Source organism: Magnolia sinica, chromosome 1 (assembly GCF_029962835.1).
Source record: "Magnolia sinica isolate HGM2019 chromosome 1, MsV1, whole genome shotgun sequence".
In the NCBI taxonomy this organism is placed as follows: Eukaryota; Viridiplantae; Streptophyta; class Magnoliopsida; order Magnoliales; family Magnoliaceae; genus Magnolia; species Magnolia sinica.
In genome coordinates, this window is record NC_080573.1 from 57,850,393 (window position 1) to 57,866,636 (window position 16,244).

Consider the following 16,244-nt stretch of genomic DNA (forward strand, 5'->3'; position numbering starts at 1 on the left):
TCCTATAGAGCCCCTTACACCACCGTTAATTATTAATGGTGTGGCAAATCTTTAGCTACATATTAAAACCATAGTAAGTATAGCTACAGTTTATATCCGTAGCAAAAAACTAACGTGGTCTATATCCTTTACCCCTTTTTTTGGTAGTGTACCAGTTTAATTTTCTTGTTCTCCAACTTGTTGTAAGTCCTGGTCAAAATCTCTCATTGCGTAGATGGCCCATTACTTGGTTACCTACCTCAAACACCTTTTGTTGCCGACAAGTTGTACACCCTATAATGATACTCAGATCAAAAGTTACAGCTAATTTATGGTTCATCTTCTTTTGGTCTAACCATGCTAGGAGTGTATTGGTGCCACGTCCTACATCAGACCCCTCCACTTGGAAAAAAAACTCGTCCTCGAGTTACTTAAGGGACTTTGCTCATGATACTCAAATAATTTCTGACATCAATGTTTATCAGCCTTTTCCTTGTTTCTTACATTACACTCTTGAACTGACACAATACATGTACTCATGCTCTCCTTAACTCGACTAGTATGGATCAGTTCCTTCAATTGTGCTTACAAGATCTCACATTCTTTCTGATAATGTGGGCAATTAAGCATACTTGCCCCTGAGACAGGATCAATGTGGTTTTGTATATCTCGTATGGGAGGCAATTTATTAGTAGGATTGTACACGAGTAGAGTTAGCTCGGTAGCTCGCTCGACTTTACTCGAAAAAGATCGATTCAACTTGGTTCGAAACTGAGTTCAAGCCGAGTTGAGCTGATTTTTTGAGCTCGAAAAAATTTTGAATCGAGTTCAAGCTTGCCCGAGTTCGACTCAACTCGGATTAAACCCAACTCGAATGAAACTCGAATTGATTCAGTTCAGTGACTCGGTTACCTTAATATTGTTGTTGCTCACCAACTGTTTGATGAAATGACTCAATGAAGTGTGGCGGTGGCAATGAAGGTGTGCATATGAAACAAATACCTTTTTTTCTTGATTTTTGTGTTACTTATAAGGTGTTTGATAAAATACCTGTAAAACCATTGTTGCTATTTTATATACAGTGAGATTTTGAAGGTGCAGACCATGTGTTTGTGAAAATGTTGCACAAGCGAATTTGACTCGATCTTAGCTCAAACTTGGCTCAAACTGGCCCGAGCTACTGACCGAACCGAGCTGAGCTAGCCAGTCAGACTAGAGGACCGAGCCAAGTCGAGTTTGATCTCGAGTTAGCAAGTGGCCGAGCCGAGTCGAGTCGTGTCAAGATGGACTCGGTTCGACTCATGTACACCTCTATTTATTAGGGAGTTCATCAAGCACAATCGCCTTGAACTCCTGTAACACTGGTTTCAAATCCTCTATGATGTTCATAGGCTCCATATATTTTTGCATTTGAACTAATGCATATACATCTCTTATTTTCTCAGGTTGTTTAACAAAATCCCGTTCGGTTATGAGAGATTGTCTCTTCACTTTAGAAGTATTGGATTGGTTTTTCATTCCCATAGGGAAGAGGATAATCTTTCTACCATCTTTAATAAATATAAATATGTTATCCCGGCCTCTATGCATAGCATTAACATTATATTGCCATGGTCGACCAAATAACATGTGACAAGCTTCTATGTCGATCACCTCACAAAGTACTTGATCCTTATATTTTTTATCAATTGAAAATGAGACAATACATTGTTCAGTTACTTCTGTTTTGTTGACCTCCTTAATCTATCCAATTGTATACATATATGGGTGCCTTTCTGTTTTTAGTTGTAACTTTTTCACCATTGTTTTCGACATGCGATTCTCACTGCTCCTGACATCGATAATGACATTACAAAATTTTTGGTTTACAATGCACCTTTTTCGAAAGATGTTGTGCCGCTATAAATCTATCTCTACCTTTGGCATGTTCAACGGCTACCTCACGATCAAAGTGGTGGCATGCGATTTACCATCATTAGGTGGTGCTTTCCAGAAATCAAAGTTGTGTCATATAGTAACAATGGGTGATTGAGCATCACCTTATGTTCGGGTGAAATTAGCGCAACCGTAATACTGTCGAGGGTTACCTGCAGCCTTTGCATTGTCAACTAACTCTCCTGGTGAAAAGCTTACATTTTTTTTTATAAAAGATAACAAATCCATGTATCACCATCCACAGGATTTTGGTCCATACCTTCATTATTTGTTATCATTCTAATGGGAGTCCTTGCTCTGATACCAATTGACGTAGGGATGGGCGTGATGAGGTCAGTTACCGTCTTCCTCAAGGGGATAATTAATCTGAATCCAGGAGCTTCCTTAGACTCCTCACGGAGATACGTCGAATCCACGAGGGAAAATAAGAAAATAGAAATAAATTCTAAAAAATTCAAAATTTCATTGGTAGGCAATTAAAATGAATTTACAACCCTTTAAATAATAATACCAAACATTATAAGAAGTTTTAGAATCAAACTCTAACACAAACTCCCTAAAATTCGTAACTTACTATAAATGGTAAATTTACTATTTACAATAAGTATCCTATTTGGCTTAACCATGTTATTTTTCTAATTTTTCTAAGAACTTTTCATATTGGACACAATTCCTAAAGCTTAAGGGATGAAGAGTTATAATCAAACTAAAGCTTACTATAAATAGTAAAAACAGAAATAAAATGGATTTTCAACCGTCGATCTGATGGAATCTTGCAAATTTGGTGGCCCACTCTACATCACATTTTTTACAGTCCCGGATAATATATGGTAGCTTCTCCTACCCCAAAATCATATATGATACATCGAGTAACTCATTCCATTTTACGAGATACACCTATTGTAAGGTTTTGAAGTTATGGATCACATCCGCCTCTGATTGGGCCTTCTTTGGTCCATCATGGACATGAAAGGGTCCGCGACCCGCTCTACATCACATGTATGATGCAATGATGTATGATCCAAACTGTTGGTTTGATCTGAAAAGATCAAACAAATTAGAAGAATGCAGACTGTTGTAAGTATACTATGTACTTGTCATTTCATGTCACAAAAGATGGGGTTAGGACGGTCCGATTAAGTGGCATTTGATGTGCTTATAAAGTCAAGGGTTTGGACTATCGCCCCACATGCATTGTCTATAGTAAGGCAAAGCACTAAGATTATTCGTCTTTGACTGGTGAAGGCATGGGAGCTACAGTGCATCCACGTCATTGAGGCACGTATGCCACACATGGGCAATATCGAAACTGTTAATTTGATTGATCAAATACTGGAATGTCCCCTTACCAAACAACAACATTGATTTTTATTTTTTTATTTTCTTGTTTCGTATCCAGGCCCTTGATATGATTGTAAACATTAGACATTGGTCGGCTATAGTCTTTCCGCTTCGATGAGTGGCCTCCATATAGACGGTCAGTAAACCGAGGGTCATCCAATGGAAGAGAAGCAAAACAATGGATGGCTACTGCCTTCTGTCAAGGAACTCTCGGGCTTGCTCTCTTAGGTGGCCCATCAAAGGTCTAGACTCTGCTGGGTGTGACTTAGTTGCAACCTCAAAGCGAGGGATACAGGTGGTACCTAACCGTCGGGATTGTTGTTGATGTCATAAATCCATTAGTAACAGAGGTATGTTGATGCTATTGACAGACCATCCAATGCCATCAAGCAAATGTCGATGCCATCTAAAAATGCTTGATCCTATCAAGAAAACCTAAAAATCTATGTTGATTGCTGGAATGTTTTGGTGTTGTTAGTTGATGGCATCAATCGACAAATCCTCGATGGGGTGTCAATGTCATCAAAAGTCCCATCAAAGATGTGCACGAAATTGTATAAGTGTGCGATTTGTTTACTATTTCGATTGTGATAATTTATATATTGGGTGTAATTGGGATTTGGGAGTGAGAGAAGTGTATTAGGGCTTTTAAAATCGTTTGTAAGGGTTTAAGGGAATAACTAGGGTTTGTGGAAGGAGATTCAAGGCTTGTTCATATCGGTAAGACTTTATATCTTATAATTTCTATTTTTATAGTGTAGCATTACTCGTTGTTTTGTGTGTCAATTTTTTTTCATAAGATTTTTTCCACATAAAATTCAGATTTTTCTTGTTGGGGCTTGGTTGTGCGATTGCATGAACTTAGCTTGATTCATTTCTGAGTGTTTCCATGGTTTCTAACAAGTGGTATCAAAGATAACGTTGGGAAACAAATTGAATATGAAAACAAGGTATCAATGGCATCTAACCCAAAGTTAGATATAGAAAAATATTGTGGTAAAATAAATTTTGAACTATGAAAAGTTAAGATGAACGGTATCTTGGTTCAACAATGATTAGACAAAGGTCTCCTTGAAAAGCGACTGGAATCTGTAATAGAAGAATAATGGAATAAGATGGATAAGAAAGCTAGAACCTCTATGAAGTTGTGCTTAACAGATGAGGTCCTCTATAATGCTATAAGAGAGAAAACTATAGCAAGTACATTGGAAAAATTGGAGAATATTTATGCAAAGAAATCTCTTAAGAATCACTTGTACTTGAAGCAACATTTGCTTAATCTAAAGATGGTAGAGGGAGTTAACGTTGAAGCCCACATTAGTAACTTCAATAGGTTGATTCACAAATTATTGGATATGGAAGAGATGATAAAAGGTGAGGATCAGGCATGTATACTGATGAATTCTGTCCCAACTTCGTATGAGTTATTCAAGGATTCTTTGTGCACCGGTTGAATGACTATTAGTGTTGAGATTGTTATCTTAGCCCTCTAGTCGAAGGCAACGAGAAAGAAAAATGGTAACGTGGGTGCTTCTACAGGCGCACTGGTTATGAGGGAGATAAATTCTAAGCGGGATAGTAGATCTTCGTGTTTGAGGTCAAAATCCAAGGGCAAGGGCAAATATAAGTTGAAGTACTGGAATTGTGGCATGACAGGACACATGAAGAAGGATTGTCAGAATCCTAAGTTGAGAAAGGAAAATTCATATAGTTCTTCCAAGGAACCCAACACTGTGGAATCCAATGAGCAAATGACTACTAGTGACACGCTGACAACATCAAAATCTAGGTACTTTGACGAAGAATAGATTTTGAATAAGAGGGTTTCGTACCACATGACTCCTAATTGGAGTTGGTTTACTAGTTACAGTGAGCATAATGGTGGCTAAGTGTTTATGGACAATGATAATGCCTATAAAGTGGTAGGCGTTTGATCGGTGTGCATCAAGATATTTGATGGCATGGAGCGTATCTTGGATGAAGTGAGACACCTTCCTGATTTGAGGAACAGTTTAATATCTCTAGGAGCACTCGAGCTTCTTTGGTGCAAATTCATCAGTTTTAATTGTGCCCTAAAGTTTCAAAGGGAGCACTTATAGTCATGAAGGCATAGAGGAATGAAAATCTTTTCATGTTAATCGAGAGTACTTCATCCGGGTGGAGTTGCAGCGTCTGTAGTGGATTCCACATCTGCACGTATGTGACATGCATGCTTAGGCCACATGAGCAAGCGGGGCATGAATGTACTTTTTAACCGTTGTTTAATTTTAGTTTTTAAAAGTAATGATTTTAATATTTGCAAGCATTGTATATATGGTAAATGATCAAGGTTCTCTTTTAAATCTGGGAAACATGTTTCTAAGGGGGTTTTAGATTATATGAAATTTTGATGTATGGGGGACGGTGCCCATCATTTCTGGTGGAGGGTCGTCATAGTTTCTGACATTCATTGATGACTATTCTAGAAAAGTGTGAGTTTATTTTATGAAAAATAAATCCAATATTTTCACCAAGTTCAAACAGTATATGGCGATGGTTGAAAAATAGTCAGAGCAAAAAGTGAAAGTGTTAAGGATAAATAATGATGGCGAATTTACTTCTAGGAAATTCAATCAGTATTGTAAAGATGAAGGGATTATGAGGCACAACATAGTGCACCACATACTAGAGCAAACTGGTGTGGTTAAGCGAATGAATCAGACTCTATTGGAGAGGTCCCGATGCATGATTAGTAATATTGGTTAGGCAATAAATTATAAACTAAGGCCGTTAAAACAATTGTTACTTAATGAATTAATTCCCTTTTATGGCCATTGAATGTAAAATTATAGAGGAAGTGTGGAGTGGTCAATGGGTAGATTACTCATGATTGTGTGTCTTTGGTTGCGATGCTTACTTTTATGTACCATCAGTTGAGAGAGATAAGCTGGACCAAATGGTTAAAAAGTACATCTTTGTCGGCTATGATAATGATATGAAGGGGTATAGGCTATACGACTAGACCACATAGAAAATTATCCTTAGTCGTGATGTTAAATTCGACAAATGATCCTTGTTCCATAATGATGAATATAATGAAACTGAAAAGCTGGTTATAATGTTTAGATAGACAAAGATGAGACATAGGCTAATATGAGACGCAAACATAAGTACAAGAGCAGGTGGAGCAGCCACTTGTAAGAAGGAATCCACCAAAGGATCGCAGGTTATCAGCAAGATACATGGATAAATTAAATATCGCATTTACCCTCATTATGGATGAGGGGGTTCCATCTACTGTTTAGGAGGCTTTTGATGACACAGATGCCGAAAAGTGAAAAACAACGATGAATCATGAGATGGACTCCTTATACAAGAATGAGATATGGAGCTAGTGGAGCTTCCTTTTAGTCGAAAAGCAATCAGATGCAAGTGTATTTTCAAGAAGAAACAGGATAGGTATAAGGCAAGATTAGTAGAGAATGGGTGGACTTTACTGAGATATTTACGATGAAAGTAAAGCAAGTATCTATCATATTTGTATTGGCATTGGTTGTCCAATACAATCTTAATCTAGAACAGATGGTTTGAAGACTCCATTCCTGAATGGAGAATTGGAAGAGTAGATTTACATGAAATAACCAGAAGGTTTTGAAATACAAGGGATAGAAAACAAGGTTTGCATGTTGAAGAGGTCATTATACGGCCTGAAACAGTTACCTAAGAAGTGGTACAAAAAAATTTATTCTTTCATAATGAGTCAAAATTTTATCAGGAGTGAATATACTCACAGTGTTTATTAAAAGAAACTGAGTGATGGAAAATTCATTATCCTAGTTTTATATGTCAATGACATGCTGATCGTCAGTCATATCATATCTGAGATCGACATACTAAAGACTCAGTTATCAGGGACATTCAAGATGAAAGATCTAAGGGCTGCAAGGACACATAAATAGGAAGATGAGCAAGCTATGGTCATCTCAGGTAGAATACCTTGAGAAGGTATTGATGAAGTATGGGATGGACAAGGAAAAGTCAGTCAGCAAACAATGTCCTAAAATAAATAAAGAAAATCAAGATATGTCTTGTGTGCCATATTCTAGTGTAGTTGGCAACTTGATGTATGTTATGGTCTGTACTAGACCAAATATTTCACATGCAGTGGGTTTTGTTAGCAGATGAAATTGCAGTAGAGACCGCTATAGTAGAAGTAGGAATAGGTTAAAGTGTTCTAAAGGGGGGTGAATAGGACTTTATAAACTTTTATGACAATTTAAAATCCTATTAACCTAATCTTGATCTAATGTGCAATTATCAAGATATACTCATTTTAACTCTATAGGCTTCCAAGCCAAGTTAAGGATCCAATCACAAGACTACTTGATATTTAAATAAGATATGACACTTAGTCTATAATAGATGAACTATGTGAAAGTGTGTGGGATGTGAGTCTTATCAGTTCCAGATATTTATATTGTCATGCTTTCATGTGATCATTCAAAGTAAACACAATAGGAGAATTTGCAAATATCAAAAACAAACACAGCCGTTTATAGCGGTTCGATTATGTGCTTACTCCACTCTCGGTGAATGCACTCAACCCTTGAGTGTACTGGATTTCACTAACGGAGGTTTCAAATCAGGTTCACCTCAAACCTTTACAACCTACACAAGGTTGACTCTAGGACCTACATAAGGTACCTAAACATTCCTACATAAGGCAAATGTTTATGCCCTACACAAGAGCAAAGGTCCTACACAAAGCACCTAGATTTTATGCTCTACACAAGAGCAAAGGATCCACACAAGGAACCTATGTTTTATGCCCTACACAAGAGTAAAGGATCCACACAAGGAACCTTGGTTTTATGCCCTACACAAGAGCAATGGATCCATACAAGGAACCTAGTTTAGACCACACAGGTCAAGGATCCACATAAGAACCCTAGTTTAGGCCATATAGGCTAAGGATCCACACAAGAACCCTAGTTTAGGCCACATAGGATAAGGACCTATATAAAGGACCTAAGTTTATACCCTAAACGAGAGCAAAGGTCCTACATTAAGAACCTAAATGTACTTTCCCGTTAGAGGCCTCCTATGAGGGCTTGTAAGGGGTAAGATGTGCCTGTGATCCAATCATACACAAGGAATGATCGACAGGGTCTTTGGACCTAATGACTTATAGATAAGTAGATGAGCTTCGTTTTGTACATTGATGAAGACGATCTCCCTCGATGACAGAGACTCTTCAATTCCCATGATCCGCAACACTTATGATGTTCCAATGTAAGGCTACGGGTTGGGTCAAGGTTATTGTTGGAATCTACTCTAATGAATATCACTTCTTTAAGGGACGGAGTAATTCAAAGCTCTTAAGCATTCAAGGGATCTCAGCTCAATGATTTGCTATTAAGATGGTCGCTGGATGACCCTTGAATGGGGAAGTTCATTCACCGATCCACTCTATTGAATATTAATGATGAGGGTGGATTGAAGAATGAACTCTCGTGAGAAAAAGGCTTATGATGATGATATGCAATTACTCTCTCAAAATTCTCTCTCTTTTTTTCTCACTACAGCAACCATGAACAAGCTCTCCTTATAAAGGTAAAAAGCTCCAACGAAAATAAAATTTCAGAGCCTGACTGAGTTCGATGTCATCGAACCTGATTCGATGTCATCGAACGTATACTTTCGATGCCATCGGATCACAGTTCGATGATATGAACCCAACTGAAAAACATTCTGGGAACTTTTTGAAAGAAGATTGATGTTATCGAACCTAATTCAATGTCATCAATATTTGAACTTCGATGTTATCGAATAACAGTTCGATTCCTTGACGTTATACACATAAGAGCTTGTTGGATATTTTAAAGGTTATCTACGATGTCATTGAACCTGCTTTGATGTCATCAAAATTCAAATTTCAATGTCATCGAATCCCAGTTCGATTCATTAATCTTTTCAGAAAATATTCCTTAAAAGCTCGCTGGACACTTTCTTGTCCAATATCGATTTCATCGAGACTTCTTCGATATTATCGAAGTTTGAATTTCAATAATATCGAGTCTAACTTGATTCCTCAAAAATTTCCATTTGATTTTCCTTTCAACCTTGCTGGACAAACATGTCCAGATTCGATGTTATCGAACCTTGCTCGGTGTCATCGAAATTTGACTTTTGATGACATTGAAGCTCGTTCGATTCCTCGAGCAAAGTTCGAATATTTTCCAAGAAGATTTGCTGGACAATGCTCTAAGTCCTTCGATCTCATCGACTAACCTTTGATGTCATCAATTACTGATGTTCGATGTCATCCAAGGTTTGTACGATTCATCGAATATTCTATCCAAATACTTTGTGGTTGCTGGACATAAAACGACCTCAATTCGATGTCATCGAGGCATGTTCGATGTCATCGATCATGACTGTTCAATGTCATTGACACAAGCTCGATATCATCGAACTAAGCTGAAAAGCTTAAAATTTTTTCCTGTTTAAAGAATAAGTTTTCAGACTTTTAACTCCTATGTTGTTCTAAGGCTTTAAAGGATTTATTTACCTGCGTGTTTTAGGACATGGGATGTGAGACTTAGTTTACCTTTGACGAGATTAGAACACAAATCCAATTGAGGCAATGGCTTGAACGTTCTTCATATGGGGCTCACTTGACTCACTAACTTAACCCTCACGCTAATTGATAACCAGGGCACTTTCAGCAGATACATGTCTAACCCCGGTAAACAAAACTGGGAGGTGGTGAAATGACTACTTTGATATATTCAAGGTATATAAGACTACGTTTTAACATTTAAAAAATTAAGGGCCAAGCTCGTAGGCCTACAAATTTAGATTATGCGGATAATATGGATAATAGAAGGTCTACCTCTAGTTACTTGTTTGTACTAGTGGGTGGAGCAATTAGTTGGATGTCGAAGCTTCAGTCTATGATGGTTCTTTCCACAACTGAAGCTAAGTATATGGCAATTACAGAATCATTCAAGGAAAGTGTTTGGTTAAGGGGGGTGATAAATCAGTCGGAGCTTCAACAGCAGGTCGTGACAGTTAATTATAACAATGAAAGAATAATCAATTTGGTTAAAAATTCTATTTATCAATCATGTACTAAACATATTGATATGTGTAATCATTTTATCTTATATGTATTTGAGGAAGAATTTTTCTCTAGAAAAGATGCACATAAGCATGAATCCAGCTAACATGCTTACTAAGTTGGTTCTCATAGAGAAGTTCAAGTTCTGTTTAACTTCTTTGGGCTTAGTGAAAGCGTAAATGGAAGATAGAGTGTACAAGACAAGCGATGGTGGAGCTATGATGGAAGGTAGAATTAAAGATGTTGATTGATAAGGATCTATGATGAATGGAGATTAAAGACATGGTGGAGATTGTTGTTGATATCTTAAATCTGTCAGTAACAAGAGTATGTCGTTGCCATCGACAGAACACTCAATGTCATCGAGCATACATCTATGCCCTCGACAGATGCTTGATCCCACTGAGAAAATTCAAAAAATTCATGTTAGTTGCTAAAATATTTTGGTGTTCCTACTCGATGGCATTGAAGGAGTTTGATGTCATTAACACATCCTTGGTGGGGTGTTAATGCCATCAAATGTCCCATCAAAGATGTGCACAAAATTGCGTAAGTGGGCGACTTGTTTCCTATTCCGGTTGTGATATTTTATATATAAGGTGTAATCGGGATTTGGGAATGAGAGAGGTATATTAGGGCTTTCTAAATTGTTCTTAAGGATTCAAGGGCATAGCTAAGGTTTGTGGAAGGAGATTTGAGGCTTGTTCGAATAGATAAGACTATTGCTTATAATTTCTGCTTTTATAGTGCATTACTCATCGCTTTGTGCCGTAGTTTTTTCCGTAAGGGATTTTCTACATAAAATTTGAATTATTCTTGCTTGAACTTGGTTGTGCGATTGTGTATACTTTGCTTAATTTGTCTCTAAATATTGTTGTGTTTTCCAATAGGGACTACCATAATGTCTGCATTTCATATCTACATTGTCACGTCCCAAACTCAGAAACTGGGCTCAAAATTTTCAATGCGGAATCCAGTGCCGACAGCCTCCGTAATACCCCATTCTCGGCTCCCGGCGTCCATAAGCTAGATTTTGATCCTGGGATCCTACAAGGTGGATTTTCCATTATACATTTTACTCATAAGAAGCATAACCACATGTATACCCAAATCACAAAGGCAACATCATCATCATCATATATCCACTAATATAGACATTTGAGTACAGTGCTGAAAGGAAAATACATATATCAAAAATCAAAGCTCCAGAAGGTGGCAGCACGCTCCATGCACAACACTGCTGCAACCTAACGCCACCTGTACGCATCTATCATGCATAAGCTTATAGAAAGCTTAGAGGGTGGTGTAAGTGTGTGAGCAGTATATGCATGCTCAGAATGTAATATCAGAGTAAACGGGAATACTGGTAAGTCCACGAACCATACAATATCAGAGTAAGCAAAAATACTAACTAGTCCATAAAAATATCATTAACCTCCTCCAGGATATACGGTGAAAAGACCTAGTAAGCCAATGTCATATACTAAGAAAGTAATGTAAATCGGCTATTTAATGCAGAAATATAATGAACCAGATATCAGATATCGATGATGCAATACAATATACAATTCAGAAGAGCTACGAATACCATCAGCCTCATTTAGGTCATATAAAATGCGAAAACATAGCAACCCAAAATACCATACGCTAAGGATGTAACACAATATGCAATATGTGGTATGAATGAAATGACCAAGCTGTAATGTAAAGTCGGGATGATAGTACGTGTTATCGTAGGCAATGTGGCTTATCACAAAGGATTTCTATCCAAAATAGTCTCATACCTAAATTTGGATAAATAGACTCAATGTGGTAAAGTCCTGATCTCAGGTAAGTCGCCCGCCCCAACCAAAATCCTGGCCTATGTGAAAGTACACATAACAATTAGTTGCACACCACCAGCCCAAGTGGATAGTGAATGAATGAATGAATGAATATAATGCTGAGTATGCAACTCCTGCTCCACAAATCGGTACTGTATATCTTTGGGATCATCACCGAGGTCTAGTACACTTTACACCAACTTTCCACCCCATTAAGCGTATAATGAGTACGTGGAAGAGACCTCACTATCCGCCTACTAATATTGGGCCAGCATGTCGATAGCGGACCCATTTACGAGCTGGTCAGATTCAGCCTAGCATTGCCTACTCCCTCAAGCAGGTAAGGCCACACCCCCTCCCAACTGACCACGACACAGTGAGAGACGTGACCTCCTGATATTCTACACTCGGGCGCTCATGTATCCACTCGGTCTTGACGTTGAGGCGTCCTCTGGTACTAAAAGCGTTTAGGAGTTTTCACCCAGGGTCATCTATGGCAGCCCGATGCTAATAACAGATTTCTTGTTTCCCATCGGCTATCCACGATATGCCTGTGGAGGCTATGGCCCTGATGTCACAAGGGCGTACAGTAATCACAACACACAATGTAAGATACATGAGTCATACAATCCAGTCAAGTATCAATCCTACGCATACCGTATGCTCATGTGAGATAACTTCGGCCTATCAGGGAGTCTCATAACAATCTGTCCAATGACATATGCAATGGTCAACCACATCTCATAACAAACATGCAGATGATGCGTATGGGCATGTATCATGATGCTATGTTTTTACATACTCATAATCAGTATCAATAACCGGCATCGATAATAGACCTCGATAATGTGGACATTTAACCAACATTGCCCCCAAGGAATGGCCCACATAGAGCCTAACATATAGTGAACTCATGGCCTCACATAAGGGCCAAGTATACAACACCATGAGCCTCACTTAAGAGCTTCATACACATCACGATGGGCCTTTCACATGGGCCTAACATACATCACAATGGGCTCCATCGCCTAGCCCTTAAATGCATCACAATAGGCCTCATATACATCACATTGGGCCTTAAACATGGGCTGAATAAACATCACAACAGGCCTCAAATATGGGCCGCATATACATCACATTGGGCCTCGACAATCAGCCTCGATATCCGGCTTCGACAATCGGCCATGATAATCGGAATCGAAATCGACCTCAATAATCAGCCTCGACAATCAGAATCGCCCTTGATAATTGGTATCGAAATCATCCTCGACAATTAGAATCAGAATCGGAAAGCAACATGCCCAATGACATATGCAATGGTCAATCACACCTCATAATAAACATGTAGATGATGCGTGTGGGCATATATCATGATGCTATGTTGTCACATACTCATAATCGGTATCAGTAACTGACACCGATAATCAACATCGGAATCGGCCTCGACATTCAGAATCGGCCTCGATATTCGGAATCGGCCTCTACAATTGGTCTCTATTATCAGAATCAACTTCGATAATCGAAATTAGCCTCGACAATTGTCCTCAATAAACAGGCCTAAGGGAAGGTCACAATGTGGATGTTTAACTATCATTGCCCATCAATGTGGACATTTAACTAACATTGCTCCGAAGGAGTGGCCCACATAGGGCCGAACATATAGTGGGCCCACGGCCTCACACATGGGCCTAATATACATCACCATGGGCCTCACTCAAGGGCCTAATACACATCACGATGGACCACATCCATGGGCCTCTCATACATCAAGTGGGCCACATCATATGGGCCACATATACATCACAATGGGCCTCTGACACGGGCTTAATATACATCATCATGGGACCTAACTCAAGGGCCCCAAATACATCAAATGGGTTGAATCAAATGGGCCGTATCAAATGGGCCGAATCATATAGACCAAGTCAAATGGACCATATTAAATGGGCTGAATCATATGGGCTGAATTAAATGGGTCGTATCAAATGGCCGAATCAAATGGGCCAAGTTAAATGGGCCCAAACCAACCACACCATTCATTTATAGCTAGAGATCATTTTAGAGCATTATCATAAAATGAATCATATCCCAAGGATCATCTGGACCATACCACAAATGGCAGTGGTGATAATGATTTCCACTGTTGAATTCCAGTGGGCCCACCATAGGGTTTATTTCCCATCTAGTCTGTTCATAAGGTCACAAAGACCTGGATTTAGAGGAAAAACAAATATCATATTAGTCTAAAACTCTGTAACCCAAGGGGGGTTTCCATGGTGGACATTCAAACCCACTGTTCTCTATAGTGTGGTCCACCTGATAACTGGATCGGTCTTATTTTTAGTCTCAGGCCTTGAGACGAGCTGCCAATTGGATGGGCAGTTTAGATGTAACATGTACATCAGAGGGACCATAGAACTTGCTGCCAAGATGCAGCAGCTGTGGTTGCTGGCCCATCGTCCATCAGACGAATAGTGTGGATCATCCAAAGATGGACGGTTTGGGTGTAACACATACCTCAATGGTGGGGCCCACATCCCTGGGTAGTGGACGGTGCTGGCTACAGCACGCCAGCATGGTGGACATCACCGTCCATAGGACGGACAATGTGGGTGAAACATCCACATCACGTGGGCCACACCGTCCTTATTTGGACAGTGTGAAGGAGACTTTGCATGTGGTCCCACGTACTGGGTATAGCACGGTGGGCTCCACCTAAGCTTTGGATCAGCCACATGGTTGCAGATAACCAGGTGGGGTCCACGGCAGTGTGGCCCACCTAGTCTTTAATCAATCTCATATATATAATATTATATTATATTATAACTCACTGATATATATAATATAATATATTATAATATTATATTATAACCTTAACTCACCCAGCGTCCAGAGAGTCTAGACGCTGGATGGACATTTTGAGTATCACATACAGCAAGGTGGTCCACATGGTGTGGCCCACCAGATATCTAGACCAGCTGACGTTTGTGTTTTGCCTAAGCAACACATATTTATGGTGGGGTCCACACCAGTGGACCACTCCACTTATTAAGTTGATATATGAGTTTTCCATCAATCAAACCAGTCTGAATGGACTGCCAGGTGGGTCCACACGTGGTGGACGGTGTGGATAGAATACATCCATCACCAAGGTGGGCCATCAATAAAAAGATAGATAGAGAGAGACGTAAAGGGGAGGGACCCCACCACTATTGGGCCCTCCCTTATGCAATGATACATCAAGTGGGTCCCACAACAAGTGGGCCCTTAAAATCGAAAACAACGGTAGATCACCCACCTATCGGCCTTCTTCTTTGGCTCTTTGGACTCGTATGCTCCATGCCTTCAATTTTGATGGAGGTTGATGAAGAATGAATGGTTGAGATGGGAGATGAGAGGGTGGAAAAGTGGACCACACTTGTTTTTGGGAGAGCTTGGACGTTGGGTGCTTGCTCTCTTTGGGAGCTTAGGAGATTGTTAGAGAATGAGAGGGAGAGAGGAGTCATGAATGAAAAGAGGTTGATGGAGTGGGTGTTGTAAGAAATGGGGATGGGAAATATGGGCTTGGTTGAAATTTGTGTAAAGGTGGAATGGGTAGGGAGAGAGAGAGTTGACTTGGGGAAAAGAGAGAATAGGTGCTTGTACTTGGGATAGGGTGAAGTGGCATTGGGGTATGGATGATGTACTTGACTTGATTGATGTGATGAGTCATAGAAATTCTCTCAGAATTCGCAACGCGCGGCGTTTATTTGGAATGAACGCGGACATACATCTCCTGGCCCGAGTATCGGATCGGTGCGCGAGTCGCGGCGATGGAACTGTGGCGACGGCGCGGTCGTTAGGGTACAAGTTTCTAGTTGAGTCGACTCCGATATATAGGACTTGACTTAGGATCAGGCGCAAACATCAGATACAGGTCGAGGGTTGCCGGAATTTGACTGGGAGGACCCCAGAAGCCTACGAAACAGTACGGACTATGATATGGGCCTTACATACGGCATTCATCAATTTTTCCAACTCATGGCCCATAAGTTTTGGCTCAAGCTAATATTTGTGTTTTCTCT